The sequence below is a fragment of the Lissotriton vulgaris genome, chromosome 10 (assembly GCF_964263255.1).
Source record: "Lissotriton vulgaris chromosome 10, aLisVul1.2, whole genome shotgun sequence".
Lineage (NCBI taxonomy): Eukaryota > Metazoa > Chordata > Amphibia > Caudata > Salamandridae > Lissotriton > Lissotriton vulgaris.
In genome coordinates this window covers 436,514,691-436,532,805 of record NC_141698.1, presented here as the reverse complement: position 1 = coordinate 436,532,805, position 18,115 = coordinate 436,514,691, and positions in this window count along the sequence as shown.

The following is an 18,115-nucleotide window of genomic DNA, read 5'->3' as shown; positions in this document are numbered from 1 at the left end:
GTGCACAATATATTAAATTATAACTTACCTTCACAAAGAAGTTGAAGTTTTTTGAAGCTTTTGAAATAGGAGGTACAACAAGAAGTAGTAGTGAAAATGGCTGTGTTTCCTTCTCTCCCTTTATATATATACAGGTATATAACCAATCAAATGTCAGGTAATAAAAGTAGAAAATGAAAGTAACATTTTCATTGGTTGTCAATTCCAACAATTCAGATGTGTTTTGTGAAGTAATTTACCTCACGGTACTTGGAGAGGTCTACAGGCTAAATGGCTAAATGGAATTTCAATGAAATTTGTGAGAATGGAAGGGATTGTTATGTAGTATGAGCTAATCTATATTTGGTGAGAGTGTTTCTAGTCGTTATTCTGTAAATTACTTTCCCGCCTTTTTTTAGGACCGCTTTCCGGGAAGCTGCCCGGTTAGCGAACCTTAAGCGTCACGGGAGTCCACCATTTTGTGTTTCGTTCGCATTAAGATACAAGATGGAGGGCAAATAATGTTTAGAATGGGTAGAAGGGGTCATGGTAGACTTATCTTGACCCCCTAGGTTTTCTGAGCGTGGCTGAGGAGGCTTATATGTGCGGAAAAAAAATTTTTTTTAAAAAAATTCCGCGAGGTTAGCTTTCGGTTAGCGAACCGGGTAGCGCTCCGGGGAGCGAATTTTGTGGAAAATTAGTGAAAAAAGTTAGAGAAAAATAATAATTGTGAGTGATCAGATGTAGGGTAGCTCTGAGAAGAGCTTTTGGGTTTATGGTACATTTAGGTACTTATAAGTAGGTACCAATGCAGAGTCTTAAATTCAGAATGAAAATTCTGTTGCCCTCATCTGAGAAGTGAACTCCATCTCCTCTGTAGATATCTTGCATGTAGTAACGCAAGTTATTGTTGTACAGAGAGCCCATTCCATGGTCTCTCATGTAAGCTGAAACAGATTTGTTTACATGCTTCCTCGCTTTCTCAATTTGTGGACAAAATTGGTTGGACCACCTCCATTTCTGTCTTTGGCATATATTGGAATATACCAAGGCAGTTTGAGGAAAAAGTGCCATTAATTGCTCCAAGGTGTCCTTTAAAAGCATTTCCAGACCTACCCCTGTCAAAGTGCCCAAATCATTACCTCCACAGTGCACTATTAACAGGTCAGGTTTTGGCAAATGCATAAAGGTTTTCACCAATGGTATCAATTGGTGACATTTTAATCCTCTTTGGCCCAACCACTTAATTTCCACATCTTGTAAATTGAGGTTGTGTAAATTTCTGCTCTCAGCATACCTTTGAGCCCAGTGGATGTAACTATGTCCAACAATCCAGACGTTAAACATGGTGGAAGAAGGTTGTTCTGCAGTCAGATGAAGTGTGGTAATGAAAGGGCAGTTGAAACAGTAGGAGTTTCTAAAGAAAAAAAACTGTGGATTTACAATGCTAATGATTCATTAGCAGTGATTGGTGCATTTCCATTTCTGAAAACAGAAAGTTAGGGTGCATGGATGTGTTCTTTGAAAGATGTAATTTGAATGGTCAAGGAAGAAACATTTAATGAAAGATTGCACTGGATACGCAGGTGCACTGAGAGTTCAGAGTTCAATTGAAACATTGTTGTGTGAATTTGCAAACATGAGAGGTCTTCCAGGAGGTGGTTGCTATGGAAACAAGGCAGACAGGGCAGAGGGGGGAAGGGTTTTGATTTGAAAAAAGTGAGGGAAGAGGTATGATTGGCTAATATGAGAGATATGTGAAAAGAATATCTGTATTTCTGTGCTTTCAATAGCTGCAGCCTTTGGAGTGCATCCTTTTTCTTCTGCTGAAGACAATTTGGTGTATTTCTGAGACTGTTTTCAAAACTCAAAAAATATTTGCTAAGGTGAGAAAAGATTTATTTAATTTAGATAGAGAATAGTATGATTTAAGGAGAAAATGATGAAGAAAGCTGTGTTTTTAAAATGTGGTTTTGTCTCTAGTGATATACTAATAGAATTAGTTTCAAAGAGAAATTATAATTGCATATTTGGTGTAACATTCTGGCATGCAGTTACACAAGATATTGTAATACATGGAGGCCATTTCATGGTCTGTTATGTAAGCTGAAACAGATATGTTGCTTTTAAAAACGATTTAAGAAATCAATTACATTTCTAGATATGTACTGCTAGAGCTTCATAGGTTGTTTTGGGCCATATTTATAAGGTATTTGAGTGTCTAAGATGTTGTGTTCGCCTTTTAAAATGTAAAGTGTTCCTCATGGGACAAGTGTCTTGTAAATACGCTCCCACTTGTGCTTGGCAAATTTAGATTTTGATTATGGGAGTTACCTAGCCATGTTAATAGTGTCCCAAAAATGGTGCTAGGGCATTCCAGAAAACACTTTCATGTGTCTCAAGGACATTTTTAGTCATTTCTTCATGAATGCAGGTATACAATTGATTTATATGCTGTGTTTAAAAACGAATTTTGAAATGAATTAAATTTCAGGATATGTACTGTTAGAGCTTCATAGGTTGTTTGGGGTCATATTTAGAAGGCATTTTAGTGTCTTTGAAGTTATTTTTCCCTTTTTAAATGGAAAGCGTTCCTCATGGGGCCCTGAGCAGTTCTTAGCCATGTTATTTAATTGGAAGTGGATAACATGGCTAAGAGCATTTGCTGGAAAATGCATGAATATCGCTGATTTTTCTGCTATATTCATGCATTGTGGCCGTTTTTTTCACATTGCTTCATAGGTTGTTTGGGTTCATATTTAGAAGGCATTTTAGTGTCTTTGATGTTATTTTTCCCTTTTTAAATGGAAAGCGTTCCTCATGGTGCCCTGAGCAGTTCTTAGCCATGTTATTTAATAGGAAGTGGATAACATGGCTAAGAGCATTTGTTGGAAAATGCATGAATATCGCTGATTTTTCTGCTATATTCATGCATTGCGGCAGTTTTTTTTCACATTGCTTCATAGGTTGTTTGGGTTCATATTTAGAAGGCATTTTAGTGTCTTTGATGTTATTTTTCCCTTTTTAAATGGAAAGCGTTCCTCATGGTGCCCTGAGCAGTTCTTAGCCATGTTATTTAATTGGAAGTGGATAACATGGCTAAGAGCATTTGCTGGAAAATGCATGAATATCGCTGATTTTTCTGCTATATTCATGCATTGTGGCCGTTTTTTTCACATTGCTTCATAGGTTGTTTGGGTTCATATTTAGAAGGTATTTTAGTGTCTTTGATGTTATTTTTCCCTTTTTAAATGGAAAGCGTTCCTCATGGTGCCCTGAGCAGTTCTTAGCCATGTTATTTAATAGGAAGTGGATAACATGGCTAAGAGCATTTGTTGGAAAATGCATGAATATCGCTGATTTTTCTGCTATATTCATGCATTGCGGCAGTTTTTTTTCACATTGCTTCATAGGTTGTTTGGGTTCATATTTAGAAGGCATTTTAGTGTCTTTGATGTTATTTTTCCCTTTTTAAATGGAAAGCGTTCCTCATGGTGCCCTGAGCAGTTCTTAGCCATGTTATTTAATTGGAAGTGGATAACATGGCTAAGAGCATTTGCTGGAAAATGCATGAATATCGCTGATTTTTCTGCTATATTCATGCATTGTGGCCGTTTTTTTCACATTGCTTCATAGGTTGTTTGGGTTCATATTTAGAAGGTATTTTAGTGTCTTTGATGTTATTTTTCCCTTTTTAAATGGAAAGCGTTCCTCATGGGGCCCTGAGCAGTTCTTAGCCATGTTATTTAATTGGAAGTGGATAACATGGCTAAGAGCATTTGCTGGAAAATGCATGAATATCGCTGATTTTTCTGCTATATTCATGCATATATATATATATATATATATTACCTACTGGCGATAGCCAGTAGGTATATATAGTTAGGATTTTTTCTCTATGGAACTTTTGAAAATTCTATGCCTAATAACTTTGGCGTTTGTGGACGGAATCGGCTGAAATTTTCAGGAAAATGGCACATTTTGTTTCTGAGCAGCCCCTGAAAATTTGGTGGGGTTTCGTCAAGGGGGGGCTGAGAAAAAAGGGGGGTCCCAAAACGCGTTTTTTGCATTGAGTTTTCCATAGGGCGGTTGGACTCACTTTTAGCTCGAACGGCTGAATGGATTTGCACGAAACTTGGCAAAATTGTAGGGACTGTTAGCCCGATGTGCCTTTGCTAGGTCTCAATATATGTGCTTCAGTGGATTTTGAGAAATTAACGTTTAAAACAAGATATATATCTGTAACAGCGCTCCGGGCAGCGCTCCGGTTCGCGAACTTTTCGCGTATCGGAACTTTGCGAAGCGAAGCTGATTGGCTCTCCGGTGTCTGTCAACATTCTAAACAGTCCGGAGCGGCCGCCATCTTGTCTCTCGGTAGGATCGAGAGACAAGAGGAGGCCAAAACAAAGGGGGAAATGAAGGAAAGGGGGCAAGGTAGACCCCTTCTGACCCCCTAGGATTGATGAGGGGGATATTATAGAGCCACGCCGGGCCCAAAAAAAAAAAAAAAAAATCCGATTTTTTCGCCGTAGAGACGCGTCTTGGTTCGCGAACCGGGCAGCTAACCGGGCAGCTAACCGGGAAGCTAACCGTCAGTGTAACCCAAAAAAAAAAAAAAAAAAATTCCGATTTTTTCGCCGTAGAGACGCGTCTTGGTTCGCGAACCGGGCAGCTAACCGGGCAGCTAACCGGGAAGCTAACCGGCAGTGTAACCCAAAAAAAAAAAAATCCGATTTTTTCGCAGTAGAGATGCGTCTTGGTACGCGAACCGGGCAGCTAACCGGGCAGCTAACCGGGAAGCTAACCGGCAGTGTAACCCAAAAAAAAAAAAAAAAATCAGATTTTTTCGCCGTAGAGACGCGTCTTGGTACGCGAACCGGGCAGCTAACCGGGCAGCTAACCGGGAAGCTAACCGGCAGTGTAACGGGAGTCTGAGGAGTAGCTGATTGGCTGTCAATATTGTAAACAGTCCGGAGCGGCCGCCATCTTGTCTCTCGGTAGGATCGAGAGACAAGAGGAGGCCAAAACAAAGGGGGAAATGAAGGAAAGAGGGCAAGGTAGACCCCTTCTGACCCCCTAGGATTGATGAGGGGGATATTATAAAGCCACGTGGGGCCAAAAAAAAACCAAACAAAAAAATCCGATTTTTTCGCCGTAGAGACGCGTCTTGGTACGCGAACTGGGCAGCTAACCGGGCAGCTACCGGGAAGCTAATCGGCAGTGTAACGAGAGTCTGAGGAGAAGCTGATTGGCTGTTATCATTGTAAACAGTCTGGAGCGGCCGCCATCTTGTCTCTCTGTGGGATCGAGAGACAAGAGGTGGAAAAAAAAAAGGTGTAAATGAATGAAAGGGGTAAGGCAGACCCCTCCTGAACCCCTAGGATTGATGAGGGGGCTATTAAAGTTCCCTGGGGGGTGAAAAAAAAAATTTGCGATTTTTCGCGGTAAAGGTGCTTCCTGGTACGTTAACCGGGCAGCTAACCGGCAGCGTAACGGGAGTCCGACATATTGTGTTTTTTGAACGTTTGTGATATGTGCACGTGTGGATTTTGTCTAATTAAGGTTAAAAAAATATATATATATCTTTAAGCGTGTTCTGGCGCGCTTACGTTTTGGGTTTGGTTTGCGCTGCAGAGACGATACGTCACGGTTATGCGATGCATCATGAGGCGTCTCACGGGCTACGTGATACGTCACTTAATAAAGAATATATTTTACAGCTATAGATATTAGCTTTTAAAAAACCAATGAAATTCACAGAAAAAACCATAGGTTATAGACCATATATAGTTAGGAATTTGCATTTACAAAACCTTGAAAATTCACTGAAAAAACCATAGGTTATAGACCATATATAGTTAGGGATTAGCATTTAAAAAACCTTATTTTATTTGCACAAAACCATTGAAATTCCATATATAGTTAGTTGCACTAACTATATATCGCGGACCCGCAATCCACTGCTAATGATGTCACATATTACATCATTCATGACATGGTCAGTGACATCACTGATGACATCACTGATGACATCTCAAATGACATCACTGATGACATCACTGATGACAACACCCAGTGACTGTATGTTTCTGTAAAGTTAAAATATGTCTTACATATTGAAGAATGAGTGGATGTATAAGTGTCTGGATGAAGGATTTAGTAGGTGCATGACTGACTGTATGAGAGAATGATTAAATGTGTCTCACTGAGTGCATGGGTTAGTGATTAAAGTGTCTTAATTTGGCAATCAATATTTATGTTCTTCTGTAAACTGCTGCATGTTTAAATCAGTAGCTATATCAGTAACTATATGGGTTATTGAATGGTTGCCCAAGTATTTGTATGGGAGACTGAGTGTGTGTGTGGGTGGCTGGGAGGTGTATAACTCTGTGCATAGATGTGTGAGCGGTTGATTCCCTAGGTGTATGGGTTCAAAAGTGCATGTAGAAACAGCTGTATGGACAGTTGACTGTGTGCATGAGTATATTGGTGAGTGAATGGATATCTCAGTTCTACATGTCAAAGTAAGTACATATGTAAAACACACTCCATGTGAGAGTTGACATATATAAATAACTGAACATAAGAGTCAGTGAATGTGAGAGTGGCTGTATGAATCATTGTGAACTTGTATCAAGGATTGTATAAGAGAGTAAATATGTGTTAGTATATGTTTGAATAAGTAAGGTGTGTATAACTGTATAGTTAAGGAAATGGAGATGTGATTGATTCTTTGCATGACTGAATAGGTGTGTGAGTAACTCCATGGATGTGTGACAGTCTGTGAGTGCCTGTTTACACTGAGTGTATCAAAGGTTATATTAGAGTCTGAAGATGTATTATCACATAAATGATATCATCAGTGATGTAATCAGTAATGTCAAATGAGATGTCAGTGATGTCATCAGTGATGTCATTTGAGATGTCATCAGTGATGTCATCAGTGATGTCATTTGAGATGTCATCAGTGATGTCATCAGTGATGTCACTGACCATGTCATGAATGATGTAATATGTGACATCATTAGCAGTGGATTGCGGGTCCGCGATATATAGTTAGTGCAACTAACTATATATGGAATTTCAATGGTTTTGTGCAAATAAAATAAGGTTTTTTAAATGCTAATCCCTAACTATATATGGTCTATAACCTATGGTTTTTTCAGTGAATATATATATATATATATTTTCTTTGCACTATGTTTTATATTTCTGATTTCTGATTTTAAACAAAAAAAAATTCTTTTGTTTTCTTTTATGAAATCATGTATTTATACAGGGATTTAAACATGATGGAATGTACTGCAATGAGTAAGATGTACATATTGGAGTCCAGAGTATTGCCTCACTTTCTATGGTCACATGACCAAACACGTGTAATAACAAACAGGAGCGTTATAAGATTTATCTTTTGTTGTGCATAGAATCATATGCCCACTGGGGCAGCATTCAAAACACATGATGATGTACAAGTTTGATAATGTGGCATTTTTTTAATTTTTGAAAACCTTTATTTCACAAGAGCACACAGCTATTCAGCCCGACATCCCGGAGGCAAGGCAGCATAGTAAACAGAGCATAATAGTGCAGATCAGGTACAGCAGGAAATTACAGGTTTATTTTATATTTTATAACAATAAGGAAACGCCAACCGGCGCTGAAGAGTGGCAATGGGAAGAGAATACAGCAAGGAATATAGGGCCAGGAGGAGAAAGAAACCAGCATTTCAGAAATACAGAAGAGTATAGGATGGTAGGAGGGGGGAGGGGAGAGACAGGATTTCTCAGGTATCGTATACAGTCGGTGTCATAGGTCACAGTGACAGGTGCTCATCCAATGAGGCAGGCTCGGGCGGTAGACACACATCACCCCGGTAAGAGTTCCAGGCGCCCCACACCCTGTTCCATTTGTTGGGTTTACCCCTGGCAACATAGACAGTCTTCTCCCGGAGCATACACCAGTCCATGTTGGCCTTCCACTGCACCACCAATGGTGCCGTATTGGCCCCCCACTTTTGAGCGATGTATCTCTTGGCCACCATATTGCCTAGGGTCACCCACTGAGTTTGGGCTGTGTTGTGATCCGTCGGCTCCCAAATATTAAGGAGGCACCTACGGGCTTCCGCCGCAATCCCCACACCCGACACTTCGCTCATGACCCTGTGAATCCTCCTCCAGTAGGACGCTATGGCCGGACATTCCCACAGGATGTGTAGGAAGGTAGCGAGGGCACCACAGCCTCGACGACATAGGCCATCGGGCGAGTAGCCCATGTGTATTAGGCGGGGGCCAGTAATGTATACCCTGTGCAGGATTTTGAATTGGACCAGACGTAGCCGGGATGAGATGGCAACCTCCTTAGGGGAGGACACTGCACTCTGCCAGTCCTCCACTGGTCTCGTAGCCCAAGGAGAAGGTCAGTGCGAACATTAATTAGTTTTTTGTAGGACAGTGAGATTGCGCTATCGGGCATATGGCCGTCCAGCACTCTGTCCTCCAGCGGTGAGCTTTCCGGGATGTCCTCCCCAGGGGTCATAGCGGAGAGCAAGGCGTGCCTCAGCTGTGCATATCGAAAGAACTCCGAATCACCCAGCTGGTACTCAGTCTGTAGCTGGGGGAAGGTCTTAATAGTCCCCTTGGAAATCACGTCTTCCACCCTGGTGATGTCAATAAGGTCCCATTTGTCAAAGCCCTTGGTGTGCCATAGCCTGCCCAACATATCGGATTCATACAGGGGAGTGAAACCGGTCAGTCTGCCCTGCCATCCCTGCACCCTGGTGATCGAACGCCAGATAGAGACTGCCGTCTTAGTGGGACCGGACATACGCCGATCCAGGGATCTGGAGTAAAGGGCTCGGTAGTAATTACCTCCACTCATGAGCCACCTGTCCATAGCGTAACCGGGGCTATTCACCGGCCCATAAAACCCGTGATTGAGCGCCGCAAGCTGGGAGGCCCAATAGTATCTACGTACATCCGGCAGTGCTATGCCCCCGTCATACCACGGGAGCGTAAGCTTCGTGATTGCCACCCGAGGGCGGCCATCCCAGAGCAGGGCCCGCTGAAGACTCTCAACTTCCCGGAAGTATCGGGCCGGTACCGGGTCTTGGGTGTTTTGTAGGGCATACAGGAATCTGGGTAAGGACATAATTTTAAACAGGGCCGCTCGGCCAAGCAGGGAGAGCGGGAGCTTACGCCATCCCTCCACATCGCGTCGAAGGCGCTGCAGTGGGGGGAGCAAGTTCTGGTCATATCGAACCTTCGGGTTCCCAGAGATGTAGATCCCTAGGTACTTGAAGCCCTGTGTGGCCACCTGGATGTTGCAGCCTCTAGGGAGGCGCGGCGTGTCCCCTTTCAACACGTATAGGGAGGACTTGGCCCAATTGATAATCAGGCCAGAGTATCTCCCAAAGTGTTCAAGCACGTCGCAGGCGACCATGAGGGACTGGTATGGGGACGTCAGATATAGGAGGATGTCGTCCGCATAGAGGGAGATACGGTCCTCGAAGTCCGGTGCCCAGGTGATACCATGGAGGTCGGGGTGGAAGCGCAGAGTGGCCGCCAAGGGCTCAAGAGCCAGGGCAAATAGTAGAGGCGACAGGGGACAGCCCTGCCTGGTACCCCTGTGGAGGACAAAGGTCGTCGACAGGCGGCCATTCACAGATACATTAGCCATTGGGCTGGCATAAAGGAGTTTCACCCAGCTGAGGAAGACCGGGCCAAAACCGAACTTAGCTAACACCGCCCAGAGATAATTCCACTCGATGGAGTCAAACGCCATGGTGGCATCGAGAGAGGCCAGCACAGCTGGCTCCGTAAGAGTATGCGCCCTAGCCAGGGCGCCGTGAAGCCGTCTCAAATTGAGGGCAGTGTTACGGTGCGGGATAAAGCCCGACTGGTCCGGATGCACCAGGTCGCCAATAACCCCAACCAGTCGGTTAGCCAGCAATTTGGCGAGGACCTTTGGTTCGGTGTTCAGTAGGGAAATAGGCCGATATGAACGACACACGTCCCTTGGTTTACCGTCCTTGTGGATGACCACGATAGTGGCCACCCTCTGATCCAGGGGGAGAACGCCGGCGTCCCTCGTCTCTAGGAACATAGCACGGAGACGCGGGGAGACCACGTCGGGCCGTATCTTATAGAGCTCAGCCGGAATTCCATTGGGACCCGGTGCCTTGCCAGATCTCAGGGAGCGGATCGCAAGGGCAATCTCATCCGAAGTGATGCCCCTGTCCAAATCATCGCGGTCCTCCTCTGTGAGACAGGGAAGATCCACTGTCGAGAGAAGTACTGCCGAGTCGGCCTCTGTGCAGTCAGAGGAGGAGGTGTAAACACCCCTGAAATAATCGGCAAACGACTCGGCAATGGCGGAGGGGTCGGTGACAGGGGTGCCATCCGTGCCCATGATCTCAGGTACAACCCGACTGGCCAGCTCCTTCCTGTCCAACCAGGCCAACAGTTTGCCAGCCTTGTCCCCCACGTCATAGATACGGCCCTGCAGTTCCCTAGCCAGGGTCTGGGCGGCATTCGTAGCGAGATCACGGTACTCCAGTTGCTTTAGGGAAAGCGCATGGAGGAGGTCTGGGTTAGGGTTAGGGCCCAGTTGGGCGTCGAGCTCCAAGATCTCTTCCTCGATACAGAGGAGATCGGCGTCTCTGTTCCGACGGGCCTCCGCTATCAAAGCAAATGCCTCGCCTCTCAGGACGGTCTTGAAAGCCTCCCACAAGGTCGCGGCCGACCCGACCGAACCCTCGTTCTCGGAGAAGTATAGGTCTATTGCCTTGGCTAGTAGGGCACGGGTCTTTGGGTTACGAAAGTACCAGGGGTTGACCGTTGCAGGTCGCACCGACAAAGCAATACCAAAATCAAAGGAGACCAGGAGCGGTGAGTGGTCAGAAACTCCACGCGCCAGAAAACGAGCCTCAGACACGGCCGTAGCGTGAGCTGCCAAGGTAAGGATGTAGTCTATACGAGACAAGCTACCATGTGCGCCGGACAGGAAGGAGTAATGACGAAGCGTAGGGTGTAAGAGTCTCCAACTATCCACAAGGCCCATTGAGTCTATAAATGAGGGCAGCCACAATTGTGAGTGGCGAAGATCTCTAGATGGTTGTCGGTCCAGAGTGCCAGAACAGACGGAATTGAAGTCACCCCCAACAATAAGTAAGCCATCAGGCAGAGGTAAAATGGCGCCACCAAGGTCCTGGAACGTGCTGGTCTGTAGACCAGGCGGGACGTAAACCGAAAGTAGGATGAGGGTCCTCCCCTCCCACCGCCCAGCCACCGCTGCGTAGCGTCCTCTATCATCTATCGTAGTGACGTCAATCTCCAGCGGCAGGGAAGCCTGGACAAGAACGCCCGCCCCCCGAGAGCCTGAAGTGAACCCCGAGTGTGCCACCATCTTGTACCCTTTGCGATTGAGCGCCTTACATGAGTTCCCAATCAAATGATTTTCCTGCAGTAAAACCACATCAGGCATGTGACGCTTGAGCATTTGAAGCACAATCCCCCGTTTGATTCGGTCACCCAACCCGTTGACATTCCAACTGATAACTTTTAATTTCTTACCCCCCATCATCGTGGCACCCTCCCCTACCCGGCCCGAGAGACCCCTGCAGAATCAAAAGTACAACAATATACATCACCCATTGCCGAAAGAAAGAAAACAAAAGCACTCTAAGAGACATTCGAACTTGTCCCAAAACACCCCCCACCCTGCACCCCTGCAGCAGACTAAAAAGCCCCCCCAACCAGCAGTGTGCCTGTCGCCCCATTAACTAGTCTACAGAAAGCCCCAAGAGGAGTAAGGATTCCCCGCGGACGCCCCCCGCCGCCCCCCATGAAACGACAGGAGCTCAAATTGCTATTACACTGAAAAAGGAGACGAATGTCACATATAGCAGGACCACCAACCGCCAGTGTCCACCTGGTAGAGCCAGTTCTCACAAATCTGCGCCACCAGCCGCACCCCCTTCGCCGTTCTCCCGGTCGTCGCTTCGCTGTGGTAGGGTGTCGAGCCACTCGCTCACGTTGTCCGGAAAGTCAAAAAACATTGCACGGCCGTCGTGCTCGACCCGCAACTTGGCCGGGAACATCATTGAGTACTTAAATCCCATGTCCCTCAGTCGCCGTTTCACTCCCCCGTAGCTCTGGCGCTGTCTCTGTACCGCTCTGGTAAAGTCAGGGTAGAAATTCACCTCTGAGTTCTGGTACTGTAGCGGTCCATGCCTCCTGGGCGCCTGTAGAATTGCGTCCCGGTCTCTGAAGTTGAGAAACCTAGCAATGATGGGTCGAGGTGCCGCGCCCGTCTTTGGCGGGCCACCTGGCACCCGATGTGCTCGCTCCACCGAGAAGAATTTGCTCAACCCGGGGGGAGTAAGATGGTTCTGAATCAGGTCCTCAACGAGCAGGTCCGCCGATGCATCCTCCGACCCTTCCGGAACACCAATGATGCGGACATTCTGTCGCCTGGCACGACCTTCATAGTCGTCCAGTCTCCTGAAGACTTGGTCAGAGGCGAGTCGTAGGGTCCGGACCTCGGTTTGCAGGTCCAAGACGTCGGTGGTAAGGCTCGAGGTTTTCAAGTCCAGTGATTTCACGCGATCGTTGGTTTTACCCAGATCGGCTCTGATGAGGGTGAGATCCACCGCCAGCGTGTCCACCTTGTGGGTCAGGACCTCATGCTGTTTCTGCATTTCTGCTCGGATGCCCGAGATGGCCCCCATAACATCGCTGAGGGTGGGTTCGGGCCCATCCGGCGAGCCTGATGCAGGGATGTCCTTAGCAGAGGCTCCCGGTGCAGGCGATATGCGGAGTTGAGCATATCTATCAATCCTGTTCTGCTGCACTTGGGACTTGCCTCGAACTCCTTTGTTCGCTGTCTTGTCCGGGTCGCCCTTGCCCGCCATGTTGGGTCCGATGAGACCGTGGGGCCACCACACACAGCTCCGAGCCTAAGGTGCGCCGAGCCGAGGATGTAGAGCAGAGGTGTAGCAAAGTCCAGAGGTAGATGGCACAGTGGTATCAGAAACTCCGCAAGTGGGGATCACCACCCAGCACTACGCATCCCAAGCCTGCGGAGTGGCGGAGACCGAGGAGACAATGGCGCTTCCTTGGCAAGGGGCATCACACGACGTAGCTCGGCGTAGGAATCTCCGATTCAAACGCGGGAGGCAGTTCCCGCATCAGTGACCCGTCAGCATTCAGAATCCACCTACGTGGAACAGGATTTCGAGCAGGATTATTGTGGAGGGCCTCGATAATGTGGCATTTTGAAAAAATCGGGCTATGAGGGGGGAGCATTACGGCTTCCTCCAGCCCAAATACATAATTGCAGTTACAGCCATGCCGAAATAACTTGCACGCATGTATACATAATGTTGCACTTCCAAGAGAATATTTAATCCGGGCAACTCACAATATTACGTGTTGGTTGTTAAGGGTTTTGACTCCTTGATAATGCACTATTCAGTTTGGACTACGAGTCTGTTATCCATGTCTATCATGCTGTAGTTCACTGTCACATGATCGGGGTTTTGTTTTGCACAAGGGTTATAATGGCCGCTAAAAGACATAAACCTTCGGTGACCAAGCCTGCAGGTCAGGCGAAACGCGTCCGAGGGGCTGACTTAAATAAAAGAATTTTGGCCAGCACATGGCGTCGTCAAGCGTGGTGTTTTGCTGCGCGCTCGAAACATTAATACTAAGGACCTGACTACGGAAGTCCTTCCACGACGACACACCCGCTGATTTGGCAGGCGACGGCGTACTCTGTAGTAAGGAGTTGAGAAGCTGTGAAACCGCCATCGCCTCCCCAGGCACTCCATTGAGGAAGAGTGAGGCTGCATTCTCCTTGAAGAACACGAGAAAGTACCTGCCGCCGCATCGAGATGAGAGTGAGTCCAAGGATTCCTGCGACGAGCTGCTGGGCGGCAGGTAGGAGACTACGAGAAAGTGCTGGGAAGCGGGGAAGCCAGCACCAGTCAGAAGGGTGTTACCCTGTTTGACACTGGCGGTTGCTGACCAGGGACCTTGTGTTCCTAGATAACGCATTATACAATGTCAGACCTTGAGCTTAAGGAGCGAGAGGAAGCTGCTCTATCCATTTTCAACGATACAGCAAAAACAGGAGCAACAGCAGCTGTGCGGGAAACGAGTGAAAGGGTTTCCGACACATTGACCCGTCTGAAGCGCCTTGAAAAATTAAACGCGGTGAACTCTCCAAATGGTGGGAGCAAAAATCCCTACAACGCTATTTGGAAGTCAAAAGAATCCCACGTGGGCTCAGAATAATGGTGGCGCCAACTTACGAACAGCCAGACCCCAATATGCTACAGGAGTGGGCAGTAAATAATCACTAGTCTTCCGGTAGAATGTTGGAAATTTTGATTAAATATGCTGAATCCGATAGACGCAAAATGCTGCTGGAAATCGAACAAATAATGACCATATTGGAGAAAGAGACTGATCAAGATCTAATCACGAAGTTCTCCAAAGAAATGAAGGACAGATTGAAAAAATTGGAAACAACAATTAAAGAAAGAAAGGCGCAGAAATTTTTACGCGACAAACTAGACTACGAACGTGGTCAAATTTACACGTTCGCAAGAAAATTCGACACACTAAGAAAACAAAAATTGAATGCTAAAGCGCCAAGAACTGTCCCACAATCAGATGCCAGCAGCGTATTGAGCTCGGACGACGGCACGGACTTGGACGAGGGCCAGAACCAGTCAAGCAATCTGGGAGCCCCAACGGTGCTAGATGAATTTGCTTTTTTAGAGGAAGAACGGAGGTTCAACCTCAGACCCATATGGCAAATAACATACGGAAAACCAAGAGGAAGAGGCAGAGGCAACGGAGGCGGAAAAACAGGAGGCAATACCAACGTGGCCTCAGGGAAAGGGAACAAGCAAACTTGAACGATGCCATGGATGACACGACCATCATCAATCTAACTCAGACATCCCTCACAAAAAAAGAAGAGAGCATTTTAAAACTTGGCCTCTCCTTCTGCCCACCAGCAAAATTTAACTATGTTGACACAAGGGTCGATTCGTATAAATTCGTAAGAACACTGAAACTTAAAAAGTTCTTTGCACTAAACAAACATCACAAAAAGACAGCCCCATGTGTGACTGTGGGCAACCCTGTCTTAAATGAAATCTTTTCAGTGGAAGATATGGACACGATGCTAGATTTGCAAGATATTGATTGCCTGCCAATTGATGATCCAGCCTCACACCAGCAAACAAATATGGAATCAACAACACCAATAACCATCAGCCAGGCAAGGCAAGTGGCATTGGAGCAAGATGTAGACATTGGCAGCAGTGTCACGACAGATTTCAAGACCACCTCAAAATTTGTGCCTATGAATGCACGGGACTCAGTGGATGTGTTCCACGAACTAATTACGAACGATTTAAAAAATCTGGAAAAATGCACCAGTGTACAGCATAAAGTTTTCACAAAGCAAGAAAAAGAGTTTGATGCTTTAATCACAAAACTGAAGACTGATAAGAATTGTATAGTGCGAGATGCAGACAAAGGGGGGAATATTGTCCTTTGGGACAAGGAAAAATACCTAATGGAGGCTCATAAGCAACTAAACAATCGATGTAACTATATCAAAATTGTTGAGAAAAAATGTGGAGTAGTTATGACAGGTACAATAGCCAGCGACAAGAATGGTATAGTTCAAATCTTTTAACTAGAGAAGAACTACAATACCTTAAAGTATCTAACCCAGTGACCCCAGTACTCTACCTTATCCCCAAGGTACATAAAGATGCAGTAAATCCCCCAGGGCGACCTATTATTTCCGCCATAGGAGGAGCCTTGGAAAATACATCACGCTACATCGATTCTTTTCTATGCCCCATTGTAAAACAACTCCCATCTTACATACAGGATTCGAATGACTTCTTACGCCAAATCTATGATCTCCCCTGGGAAAAGGATTACCTCTTGGTAACTATTGATGTCACCACGCTCTATACGAGCATTAAGCACGAAGATGGCATACGGGCAATCAAACATTTTTTGAGAAATCGCCCTATCAATCTCTGGGCACATACCCAGATGTTGCTATCTCTAGAAATCAGTGTGCTTAAAGAACAATTTCTTCCTCTTTGACTCAGTGCTGTACCAACAAACCTGTGGGACTGCGATGGGCACCTGCTTCGCCCCCAGCTATGCTAATTTGCATATGGGCTGGTGGGAGGAGCAGGTGGTCCGAGCGGATTTCGCAGAAGAATGGGAGAACAACATACTCCAATGGAGTCGCTACATTGCGATCTTTTTATTGTCTGGAAGGGAACCGAAGAATCAGCTTGAGGTTTCATTAAGAAACTCCAGAACAATAAATTACATTTAAAATTTACATGTAACATCAGTGATACATCACTAAACTTTCTTGATCTCAAAGTCTTTGTTAAAGATTCCAAATTACATACAAAGTTGTACAGAAAACCCACGGCTGGAAATACACTGCTCCACGCAGCAAGCTTCCATCCGAAGAACTTGATAAGAAGCATCCCCTACGGGAAAAGCTTAAGAGCCATTCGCAACTACAGTGATTAAGCTGATTTAGAAGCAGAACTAGCTACTCTGAGTTCTAGATTCAAGGAAAGAGGATATACAGATGATAACATCAGTAGCTCGATCAAAAAAGCCAAACAAAAGAGCAGAGAGGAAGTCCTTTTCAGTAACAAGCAAGATCAGGGTAAAGATAAGATCTCTAAAAACCAGGTGAGAATGATTACCACCTACAACCGCAAGCATAGGGAGGTCCATAACATCTTAAATAGGCACTGGCACCTAATATATAATGCAACCGCTAGTCCCCAAGAAACCAGCAATAACATTCAGGAAAGCCAGATCATTTAAGCAAATGCTGGTCTCTAATATGTTACCACAAAAAACAAAAGGGACTACAACCTGGCTTTGTACGATGCACGAAATGTAAAGCGTGTAAACAGGGCAAAAACACACAAAAGTTTACTTCAAATTTATCCAAAAGGGAGAAAAAGATAAAAGGCAGTTTCACTTGTAAGACTGACTATGCCATCTACGTACTTCAGTGCCCGTGTGGCCTGAGGTACGTGGGAAGTACTATAAACCCTGTCCACCTGAGAATTTTACAGCATATGAGGGCCATAAGAAGTGCTGACAAAGCATATCCGGTGGCTCGACATTTCGAGCTTGAACATAACAAAGATGACACAGGATTAACCTACTTTGTTATAGACAACGTGCCGCATAATGCCCGAGGTGGGGACAGATTGAAAAAACTGAGACGTTTGGAATCGCGTTACATTGTTGAATTAAATACTAAGGCACCGATGGGTCTGAATGTGGAAGAGGACCTGATCACACACTTATGAACAGTACCGCATTATTATGATATGGAATAAGCATAATATTGAAATGTTGGATTAAGGAACAGCAACCTAATTAAGCGTAACTTTAAGGTTTTAATGTATGGTTTTAATACAATTAATTTGCAACACGGGGATAATTGGGATTTTGCACATGGTTTAGAGATAGACATAAGACATTATAAGCCCACTGGAGGCTCAATAACAAACAGGAGCGTTATAAGATTTATCTTTTGTTGTGCATAGAATCATATGCCCACTGGGGCAGCATTCAAAACACATGATGATGTACAAATTTGATAATGTGGCATTTTGAAAAAATCGGGCTAGGACAGGGGAGCATCACGGCTTCCTCCAGCCCAAATACATAATTGCAGTTACAGCCATGCCGAAATAACTTGCACGCATGCATACATAATGTTGCACTTCCAAGAGAATATTTAATCCGGGCAACTCACAATATTACGTGTTGGTTGTTAAGGGTTTTGACTCCTTGATAATGCACTATTCAGTTTGGACTACGAGTCTGTTATCCATGTCTATCATGCTGTAGTTCACTGTCATGTGATCGGGGTTTTGTTTTGCACAAGGGTTATAATGGCCGCTAAAAGACATAAACCTTCGGTGACCAAGCCTGCAGGTCAGGCGAAACGCGTCCGAGGGGCTGACTTAAATAAAAGAATTTTGGCCAGCACATGGTGTCGTCAAGCGTGGTGTTTTGCTGTGCGCTCGAAACATTAATATATATATATA